The sequence below is a fragment of the Antennarius striatus genome, chromosome 16 (assembly GCF_040054535.1).
Source record: "Antennarius striatus isolate MH-2024 chromosome 16, ASM4005453v1, whole genome shotgun sequence".
NCBI classification, from domain to species: domain Eukaryota; kingdom Metazoa; phylum Chordata; class Actinopteri; order Lophiiformes; family Antennariidae; genus Antennarius; species Antennarius striatus.
In genome coordinates this window covers 3,921,183-3,932,826 of record NC_090791.1, presented here as the reverse complement: position 1 = coordinate 3,932,826, position 11,644 = coordinate 3,921,183, and the positions used below count along the sequence as shown (strand labels likewise).

At 47.0% G+C, this 11,644-nt stretch overlaps 1 protein-coding gene across 2 annotated transcripts in view; it reads left to right on the top strand.

The window, feature by feature from the left end:
- Nucleotides 1–11,644, top strand: part of znf385c (zinc finger protein 385C) — an 89,574-nt gene that overhangs the window by 32,295 nt on the left and 45,635 nt on the right. The gene's annotated exons all lie outside the window — the stretch shown is intronic.

Sequence of the window (11,644 nt, the reverse complement as noted above, 5' to 3'; positions counted from 1 at the left end):
ACAAGCTGCGGTGCTTTTGCGTTTACATCGGCTCACATCTGCGCGTCGAGGCGTCTGCTTTTGCGTCTGCGCAAACGAGGCGTCTGCGGCCGGTATGGATGTTTTGGATCCCTAAATAAAGAACAGAATGGTTTGCGTTTTAAAATCGCGGTTCGTGGGCGTGCACATGTGGGCGTGTGTTTCTCCCAGCGAATCGTCTCCGTGTCGCCGCGTGTTTCCCTCCCGCTCTGCTTCAGCGAGCTGACAGCGGGTTCAGGCTCTTTTTCTCTCTCTCTGTCCCTCCCCTCGTTTTTTTATTTTTTTATTTCTCTTCTGCTTCATCTCTCCATTTCCTCCTGGCGTGGACTCCGGACATGTGGCTCAGCGGATCCTGACCACGAGGCGCGCCAGCGATGAAGTGATTTCACTCCGTTATCGCGGTGAATAACGTGTGGAGACGCTGAGACGAGGAGGCCGCACGTTAAATATGTTATAACAACGAGATTCCCTTCAGGTTTCCTCTCTTCTCTTTTCCTCTCTTACATCTGCAAAGTTTGATTTGTGATGAATCGCGTTATTGCAAGCGTTAAATTTACATCTGCAAGGCGACAGATTTTACATTTATTTGACACGGGCTGCTGGCGAGGCGATCGGCGCGTCGCTCAAGGACGCCGAGGACATGCAGCGTTGGTTTCCGTCCATTCACAAGACATAAAAGAGGTCACATGACATCAAAGCTGTTCATCACTAATATTAATAATAAACTTTAATGTAAAGCCTTAAGATCTGACTGTTTGACCAGCAGATCGACGTCATATCCTATCAGAAGAGCTCACATGTGTATTAATGATGATGCGTTTTACCAAAAGGTCATGCCAGAGTGCATGCTGGGTCACAGTCTTTTACCTCCTGGACTCCGGTAGAACCAGAAACGTCCTGTAGAACCCTTAGCCGTGTGGTAAAGTTGACTTTTTTTCCCCCCACTTCACTCTGTGCCGTTTCCCTGCCCCCACTTCACTCGTTTGCCTAACCCCAGGTCCGCGCCCTGGTGGAGGTCAGCAGGACCGTTTCCTAAATGTCACAAAATATCAGTCACTTTCAACAGTTTTTTTTTTTTTGCCATCGTGGTCACCAAACACGATTTCCTCCTCTCTCTCCCCCCCCCTCGCTGGCTGTCCCCTCTGTTCCCTCCATTTTAAGCGGTGGAACATTTGTCGCATCAGCGTTGGCCGCTGGTGTGTATCCAGGTTATATTGATCGATTGTCGTGTTGTGCTTTTAATACGGTAAAACACGTGAAGTTTGCTTTTCTTTTCTTTTTTTTTTTGGTCTAATTTCACCCTCTTCCCACAATGGGTTTAATGGTGGGGGGTGGGATTTGGGGGGGGGGAGCAGGGGGTCCTTTTAACCTCCACACACACAAACAAGCCTTTCGCCTCCAGATTAGACTTCCTCTGAACCCCGTCATTACGAGCTTTTAGAAAGGCAAAAGTTACAGCAGAGTGACTTATTACCAGCTGCATCCTGGGAAGAGAAGGAGGAGAAAATTAATCTGGAATAACGGGACTAGGATTAGGCTGCTGGAGGTCGTCTTCAGTCAAACAGAGCACATCGCTACTGGACATGTCATCTTTGGACCTCTGGGTTTGCTCCACGGTCAGTTTGACATCCCTCACTTCTGAGATTATGTGCCAGGAGGCGGTTGTTACGCCATCATAATTTGGAGTTAATCCGATGAGATTCCTCGCTCGTATTCCAGCAGTCCGACAGCGCCGGAGAAATAAATGTGACGTACGCTACGGGAGGCTACGACTTAGCTTCTCCAGCCGATCGACGTTCAATCGCTCATCTACAAATTATTTTTTAATCCAGGACAAAAAAAACAACAAAAAACGGCAGAACGGCACACGTCACGCCGTTGGGAGGCGGAGTCTCGCCAATGTTTTTTTTTTTCATTGTTATTCATGTATTAATTTATTCATTTATTCGTGGCAGACGTGCTCTAATATGCAGATGTTGGTTTCTCGATGGGAATTTTCTGCTCCGTTGCCTTTAGCTGCCACTAATAATAAAGACAGGCTTGGGAGGAAGAAGAGGGAGGTGGGGGGGGGGGGGGGGGTTGTCAGGAGGCCTCCAGTCGTACACCAGCTCTGAAGTGAATGTCTCACACACACACACACACACACACACACGCGGTGACCAGGTGTGAGCTAGTCGTCCTTGACATGAAGGTGTGCGTGTTGACTCGTCCTCTCTCGACATGATGACAGGATGGCCTGAGCAGCTCCGGGCCATCACCCCCCCCACACCCCACACCCCATCTCCAGCTGAATCCAAAACAGGAAGTTCACGCCACGACGCACCAAGTTACAAGAAAAGGTTTTTCTTACACATACCACTACCGACACGGGACGATGAAGACGTGGCTCGGACTGAGTCCTGGAATCCGCGTCCGACTGCTTTTTTTTTAACGTTTCATCCCCTCTGCTTCAAACCGGAAAACAAATATCTCCTTTCTGCAGCCGCTGAAATGCATTTCCACGCGTGGCTTTACTGAAACGCTCGCTGCGAGCGCTGCAGACCCAGTTAGAAAAAAGAATAAGCGCTTTAACAAAGCGACCATGACACCGCCCGGGACATAAATAGCCAAGTCCTGTAAGCCACCCTGCGGGAAATTGTCCGGGAGTCGTGTTGTTGTCTGTGCGTTCGTTGCCGTGGCGTTGAGCCGGGGTCAGCTCCTGCAGGGAAGGGGGTCACCGGCACGCCGGGGTAGTCGCGATGTCAAAGACGAGATGCTAACAGGCGGCGAAGGTCTCCATCCTCGCCTCATTTTAAAGATGCTTTAACCCCCTCCTGTCTGTTTGATTGAGGCGAGCGGCGGTCGGGCCTGGGGAGGGTTCACGTGGAGACGGATGAAAGTCAAAGCCAATCAAACGGAGGGATCTCCGATGGCGAGATACTCTAGAAATAAGAGATGAAGCGGAGACGGGCGGACGGAACGGTGTTTGAGAAGCTCATATCTATCGATACGAGAGAAAACATACACAGATTTATGTTGTAAAGATCAGAATAAAAACGTTAAAAGCACTATTAAATCTACTATTTCTCTATAAAAAAACAGTTTCACAAGCATCTGATGGCGTTTCCGGTTGTATTACATGCACACTGAATTTACAGCTGTAGCCAGGAGAAGCATTTCATCATTATAAAAAAAAATGTAATTTCACTTTGAAAACCTTAATTACCACTGTGTAATAACACTGCAGATTAAGAGCACAGTTTATAACAGCAGACAAAGAGGAACAGGGTTGCAAAAAGAGAAGATAATTAGCATATGAATTATTTTCATTAAGTGGGTTTCCCTTTTAAACCGCATTCACGTCTGGTGAAACAAGGATCCGGATCCTTCAGTCCAGCTAAAAAGAGACGTCATTTGTTGGATTTCTTTGTGCAGGCAAATCGAGGGACGGCTCTTTTAAAATCCTTACTTCACACCGTTGACGCAGGATGCCTCACATCAACTCTCCGAGTGCGTCTGAATGATCCCTGCTCAGCTCGTCTGTTGTATTCCTGGATAATTATCTCTGATGTTATAAACATTCAAGGACTTTTTCTGCACGCAGCTATTTTTATTTATTAATCTGCAGTTAACAAAAGCTGTCGAATACACGCCGCAGTGAAGACGTATTGTGATATAATGAAGATTACAGTGGAAACTGTTGTAATAATAAAAAAAGTATGACCTTATTATTATAGACCTTATAATTAAGCTTCACTGCTTTGCTTCTGAATAGACTTGCGTTCCAGTGCTGCTATAAACACGAGCCTGACGGCGCCCATCACGCACGTCGACACACGCGCCGACCCGCCGGCGTGCGCCCAGGCCAGAGTCCAAGCCATGTCAAATCGGAGGAGTCTTCACCAGAGGCGGAATCTGTAGCGTATAATTAGCTTTTAATCAGCAGCCTCATTCAGGCGAGCAACGCAGATTAGCTCCACCCGGGCTGTGCTTAAAATAAGAATTCATAAATGCGCGTGAAAGCCTCTGACCCTTCGCATCCAATCATACGCACACAATGCCATCCGCCCTTCCCCACCATAGTCTCGCTCATGCCTGTAAAGCTCTCTATTTATTCACCCCCGCCCTTTCCTGCATCTTTCCTGAATTTGTTAACATTTTCCAAAGGATGGCATAATAAAAAAAAAAGAAACGTACTGCAAGGCAACCTATTCCATCGAAATCGGGTTCCTCATTTGCGAAAGTGCACCAGGGCAAGCACACGGCGACACAACAAACCCGACCTTGGTGACACCTCCTTGCCCCGCCGTGGGGTCTGTTTGGATAATCCAATATGGAGAATTTAAAGCAAGTGTCTTTATTAAAAAAAAAAAAAAAAAAGCCGTTTGGGTTCAAGAGCGTAACATTTCAGATGAGTTCTTCCCGTCTAATCCCCGCCGCTCTCCTGGGTGAGCCGCGCGTTTATGCCAGTAATGAAGTGCAGTGAGATGAAAGCTTTTTTAATGGGATTTAGTTAAACTGGGACGCAAACCAGAAAGTCAGGATAGAGAGAGAGAGAGAGAGAGAGAGAGAGAGAGAGAGGAGGAAAACACTTCCTCATCATCATCCCAGTCGACGTCATTCTTATTTGTCTTCATGCGTGACCGGCTTGGATGCTGGTTATTAGCTTAGCATCAATGTTCATCGTCTCTGTTGATACCGTAGCTTTTGTTGGAGCGGTGTGTGATCTGGTTTTTTGGAGAAAGCAGTACTGGTGGGACTTGTATTGTGTGCTAGGTCTGTAAAATAATACCTCATTAATACCTAATTATCAGAAACACAATAAATATAAAGAAATAGCAGATACTGTCACCAACTCAAGCGTAATCTCCTGGATGCCTTCGAACCTTGATACACACATTTATTCCACTACTTCTTGCATCTTTTGGCTTTTTTTGGACAGAATTTGAAGTTGTTTGAAATTTGATGTGAAAAGTTAAGAATGAATGAGCAACTTTGACTAAAATTGCGTTTAAAAATGCTATGAGCTTGGTTTTTTTTTGTTGGGTTTTCTTGTTAGGATTTTTGACTTGAACTCTAGAAGACTGTCGGATATGTTAGAATGTCTCTCTTGAATGCTGTGAGATTTACAAAAGGACATTGTTTCAGAGGGTCTGTGTGTTACAGCCTGTTTGTCGTACTCCGTCTATCCTGCGCTGAGGATTTGTGTAGTGTTCACCAGACTGGCAAAGAGCAGATGAACAAAACTAGCAGCCGCGGGCGGCGTCTTTCTTCTGTGATCTGGAAAAGGCCAGTGACACACACACATGCACAGACACACAACACTTCACAGCTTCATGGAAGCACTAAAAAAAAATAAAAAAAAACCAAACTAGTGGAAAAGATACTAAAAGATTCCCAATGAAAACAAAGGGACTAAATGCATTCAGATTTTTGGACTGATTATAGTTGGATTCAAGCCGCGCTCACACTACGGGAGATTTACAACCCTAATCGATTACGATATCTGGTTTCATCTCCACAAGATTATCATCTCCTGAATCTCAGACATGCACCCTCTGTGAGAATCAGAACACACTGTAGGATTTCATTAAAGATCCTCCTGCCCGAGGGGACATTGAATGCACCACCTCTTGCAATCTGTGAAAAGTAAACAAAATGCATGACGAAGTTGCCATGGCGATTGTCCTATTTTACAGAAAGAAGAAAAAAAAGTGTGGCCAAGGAAATACTAATATACTAATAAGTTGAGGTTGTGATTCCACATGTGGCGATAGAAACATGCTAAGCTAATCTTCTTTTCCTTTCTCCAGATCTACAAAAACAATGCAGCTCCGCAAAAGTTCATCTTTGCTCGTTACGTTGGTCTTTGGATGTAGTGATCTCACTCATTCCGACGTTAAATCCTTAAATATCAAATAGATATTTGAACATTTAGAGAGGAAAAAAAACAACAACATACTAAAGCCTCTGAACAGAACGTTTTCCATCCGCCTCCTGCGATGCGTCGTTTTGGCCTGAGAGAGTCGGTGTGTTTGACCGGCGCAGAGTCCATCCAGCTTCCAGCCAGCCGGCGATCAGCTTGGCTCATGACCTCCTCTGGGTGGCGCTGCCATTTTTGGCCCGCCCGCTTATTGTTCTGTCAACAGCATCTGCTGGGTCTGATAACAGGATTAGACCCAAGATCCCAATGGGCCGGCTGGAACTGGCCTGGATTAGCCAGCCCATACATGTGAGTGTGTGCATACAGTGTGTGTGGATGTAATTTTAACTTAGTCAGTCCTTTCTATCCTGTCAGCGAGGATAAACCACCGCCAAAGAAATCTGACACCAGCTCTCAAGCCTTTATCCCCCCCCCCCATCAGATAATGCCTACTTTCATTTCTCAGACCATATTTTCGCTCCATCACTACTCCACTTTCCAGATCCGTCATCGTACGGAGTCTATATTTATAGACTCACTGCAAGGATGGTCATTAAGAAGTGGCCTCAAGTGCAAAGTATATTGAGCATTACTATCCCAACCAATGGATTGAAGGTCATGTCAAGGTCCAGTAGTGAGTTGCTCATGAATAATTCATGTTTCTCTTGGACTTCATTACACGCTGTCCTGGTTTCCCTGATAATGAACAGTTTGCTGGGTCGGAGAATCAAACAAACACACAAAAACGTGAATCCTCTGGGTTAGAATTCCGCGAGACGCAAAGCCCCAATGATAACGATCTCTTTCAAAGCGTTATCCGTCTGTTTCTGCATCATCCATCATGAAACCCGTACAAAAGGCGCGCCGACAATAACCCTTAAATTCTGGGAGACAAACAGGCACTCGGGTCGATGGTGGCCTTGGCACCGAACATGTGCCGCGGGATGTTAGAGACACACACACACTGTGGGGTGGGGGTGGGGGGGGAACTCACAGCGGCATGGCAACAACATCCCCCCAGCCTCCGCAAACCTCCCTCCGGAATACACAAATCCCAAAACCACCTTGTGTTTTTCCCCCCTTGGGGAACCTACCATTCCGGTGACATTCCTGCCAATCCCTGTTTGGTACCACCAGACCCAGGAATTCCTGGCATTTTGGATTAAAAATGAAAGAACCGTCCTCCATATTTGCTTTACGGTGTGTTTTTGCGTCAAACAGAGTAGAAACTGCACAAGAATCCGACGACGAGGGGTAAATAGACTACTTGTCAACGTATTACCCTCATCGTCGCTTCCCTGCATGGCCGTTCTAATCTCCATCCTCCTCTTGTGGCATCATAATCAGAAAGACCACTTCCTGCTGCGTAAAAAGAATGAAGCCATTGTGTCATCTTTTGTGTCACAACACACATCACACCCAGCGCGTTTGCCCTCCATCCCAACCCCCCCACCCCCCCACCCCCCACACCTTACGCCGTTTTCCCCTCCCTTGCTGGAACTGGCATGCGCAATGCCGGGGAAATTATTTTTGACCTTCCACAGGAAAAGCAGCTTTTCCCCATTTCCTCTTCCACGCTCGGTTTGTCGGCAGCCGCCTTTAAAAATGGCCGACAGACGCCGCGCTGCAGTGCGGTGATTGTCAACTCCCGTCAGGCTGCGGCGTTCGCTTCCCGACCGCTCGTATTAATCAGACGGTCTTTGGAAAAGGCCATTGGTCGCCGGATCGTCATCTCATCCTTTCCAATGGGATCGGGCGGAGGGGGGGCTGGGAAACCAGAGGAGGGAGGTGGTTTTTAATCCATCAACGACCCCCCCAGGCCGGCCGGGCGCTCGCCAAGATTCAGAGACATTAATCCTTAGTTTTATAAAAGATGCACAGTGTGGACACGCCGGGTTTATTTTTAGTTGTTATTGGTGCTAATAGAGTCGCGTTGAATCACTCGCTCCCAGGAGAGCTAAGACTGTTGTGGCCCGGCATGAAATGTTAAATAAAGATAGAGGCACAATGCTAATTAGCTTAGCATAGATTGATAAAGTCACAAATGAGGAACGTGCTAACATGGTACAAATGTGCTCTTGTGTCAGTAAAAGCTAAACAGTAATCCCTTGTTACTCGCGGTTAATGCGTTCCAGGAACCGCACGCGAATATCCAATTCTGCGATATCGCGACAAACTATGTATTTTATTATTTACGGTAATTTAAACGTTTACGGACCCTCCCCATACTGATATTAAAAAACACTTTCGATCTACACTTTTATCGACTATTTAAAGCACTTTTGTGTCTCATGCAAGTGCGAAACTCACGGAGCATAGCACACTTCCGGATGCCGTCGGCCAATAGAATGAGCGTACGGTGTCACATGACTGCCTACTGCCTATGTCTATTTGCCCCGCCCACCTGTGATCACATGACCATCAGTGTGCTGATGGATGCGTTTTGTAGGCTAACGCTCATCGCGCAAGATTGTTAAACCAGCTAGCACAGGGCATGCTAATGTGTGTGTGTGTGTGTGTGTGTGTGTAGAGGCACGTCTAGAGATGGGCGTGGCAGACGTGACTTCAATAAATTGCTTTGACCGTTTTGAAATTGATTGATGGCCGCGGTGATGCGGTCGCCGCGGCGATCGTGGCCCGCTTGCTTAAGCACAAGCCCACGTTGGCGCGGACGGCCTGAGAGGCTTCACTCGGGGCGTAAAAGCTTCTTGGGTGACAGAAGGAGCGGAAAACCAGTCGATACGGACTCGGACGTCACTCGCTCATCGTGCCGATCGATCAATAATCATTAATGGTGAATTACTGGAGGGAGAGTGTGCGTTCAGCTTCTCCCCCGCGAGATGATGAAGGTGGGAGGAAGACGAGACACCGCTTTCCTCTTCTCCCCCCCCCCCCCATCTGTCTTTTGTCTCTCCATCACGTCGAACGCTCCGTCACGCCTCCCTCCATTATCTGAACTCGTCTGTCCGTCACTCTTCGTCGTCGTCTTCCTCTCCTCCCCGTTAGCCCGCCGCTGTCAGATTTCTGGTGCCGTTTGTTCTCCTCCGCTTTTCTTTCTGACACTCGCTCTGTTGCTTATTATCACACGCAATCACATCTGTTTACACACACACACACACACACACACACACACACACACACACACACGTCCATGTCAGGCACATATACACAGATGGCGTGCAGGTGGAAGGTCCATTGTGTTTCTATTGTCTTATTTCTTGCGTTGTTGTGCATGGTTTTTTTTTGACTTCGAAGCAAGCTTAACTGGAAAATATGCGACATCCAAACATTAAAAATGAATGTTTGTGGATTTATTCTTGTTTGTGCACTTGTGATAATTGTGCTTTTATCGTGTAATAAGCTAATTCACCAAGTGTAACAGGAAAAACAAGCAGATTTGTGATGCACCGTGTGTCCTCTGTGGAGGACTGACACGCATGCATACACACCGTAATGCTCGCACACGGTTTGTTCCCTACAGTATTTGTGTGTTTGTTCGTGTGTGTGTGTGTGTGTGCAGATTTTGCTCGCTCCAGTGGACCCCCCACCCCTCCACCCCCACCCCGACAGCCAGAGCGGAGCTGTCTCAGCTCGTCAGCGTTAGATTCGAGCGGCGCCCTCATCCGCTCCGACAGTCAGCCACGGGAAATGATGAGACGCGAAACTGCCCCACAGCACCCATGTGACCCGGCGTTGCAGCAGAGGGGCAGGAGGGCGCTGAGTGGGGTGGGAGTGTGGGGGGGTGGGGGCATGGGAGTTGGGGGAAAAGGGGGGCAGGAAGGGGGAGATGTTGATGTGTCCTCGCAAAGCAGAGGGAGAAAACGTAACCTCGTCTGGCACGTAAACAGACACACACGGACACACACACACACACACACACACACACACACACACACACACACACACACACACACACACACACACACACACACACACACAGGGTGACATGAGGTTCAGGCTGTGGCTGCAGTGATTTTCATCTCTCTTAATGGTTATGAAAGGAATCTCAGCCGTGCCGTCGCTCCACATCTTCAGGATCTTCCTCTTGTCTTTAATTCCACATGCATCAGCTGTTTCCACCACACACTGGAATGTCAACACACACACACACACACACACACACACACACACACACACACACACACACACACACACGGGTGGGTCCAGCTTCATTATATCCGTTCACTACCAGCTTGTTTGTTTGAATATGACGTATTAAGTTGCCGCCGTTGCGGATGACTGAAGAACGGCGTCCCGGAGGACAGAAGCGTCCGAAATCTGATTTTAAACTGATGAGTAATTTTATTTCTCAATATAATAACTTGAAAAAGGAGGAATATCCAGAAATTTCAATATTATAAAAAAAATCTTGATTTTTAGAACTAAACATTTTAAAATATTTTGAATTTTTTTTTAAATCTTATCAAATATAATTAAATCCAGAAACAACCAAATAAAACTTTCATTTATCTCAGGTTCGATGGTGTATTTATGATCTAAGGTGGTGTTTAAGATCAGGCCTCTTCTCACATCATCCAGGTTCCCTCCATGCAGTCTTTCCTCCCAGCATGCCTTCGTGGAGGGCGGGGCGAGGTCAAGGGTCGGGCGGGGCTGCCCGCTAAAGGGAGGGGTAACAGATGCAGGCAAGCACACGGGGTTTTTCCAAGGTCTCCACTCTATAGCTGCATTTATGGCGTTTGCTTCTTCTTCTTTTTTTGCCACGGGTTTTCCGGACCAGGTGCGTCATGTTTCCTCGAGGGGAGAGCGAAACCCACGTGTTTCCAAGGGATACCCCCCCACCCACACCACCACCACCACCACCACCACCACCAATCCTCCCTTTAGATTGAGCTGCATCTCCACTCGTTTCCCTTCTCGCCGTCGCTCTGTCCAGCCTCTGCACGATGGTCTGCTTCCCCTCCTATAGTTCATCTTTAACTGCACCAGAAACACGGGGTGTCATGGGGTTCAGACGCCTCCGATGTCCCCCTTCTTACCGTTTTTTAACCGAAGTTGACCTCACTGATTGTGAACACGGTCGCTGGCTGCATTTATTACGGCTTTCAACTCCTGAATAGTCTTATCTACGGTGTACAAAGCAGCATTCTGCCTCCACAATGACTCCCCTTCGCTTTATCTGAGTCGGCGCACACACACACACACACACACACACACACATTAACACAAACACACACCCGCCAAATGCCTTTTTGTGTTATTCATCCAACCCGAGACGAGCCCTTTCAAGGTGAATGCAACCCAAACATACAAATATTTTTGTAGATGCCTGTGCCGGAATATATTCAGTCTCCATATTTACATGCACACAGACAGGCGGGTGCGTTCTCTGGAATTATTACCGCTTTGTTTTTGCCTTGATGTTGAAGTTTTTTTCATGCGCAGCCCTAAGGCAATAGACGCTAGACAATTAGGAGGCATGTGAAGACCTTTATGTAGGTTTTTTTGTTTTTTTTTAATCAAATACATTGCAGATCTTGGCTTTTTTTTTTTTACCCTGCATGAACAAGAACAGGAGAGTCTAATATGTGTTAATGTAGAGCCTGGAGCCACTCCTCTGATTCTGAACCAGACATTGATTTTTGGCCTTAAAATAAACGTTTGTCTGTTCAAACAACGAAAGCAGAAGATGGCGCCTTGTTTTAGCCGGATGTCTTTTCAGCTCCACCTCAATTTGATAGGAAAATTACATTTTCTTTAAACAAA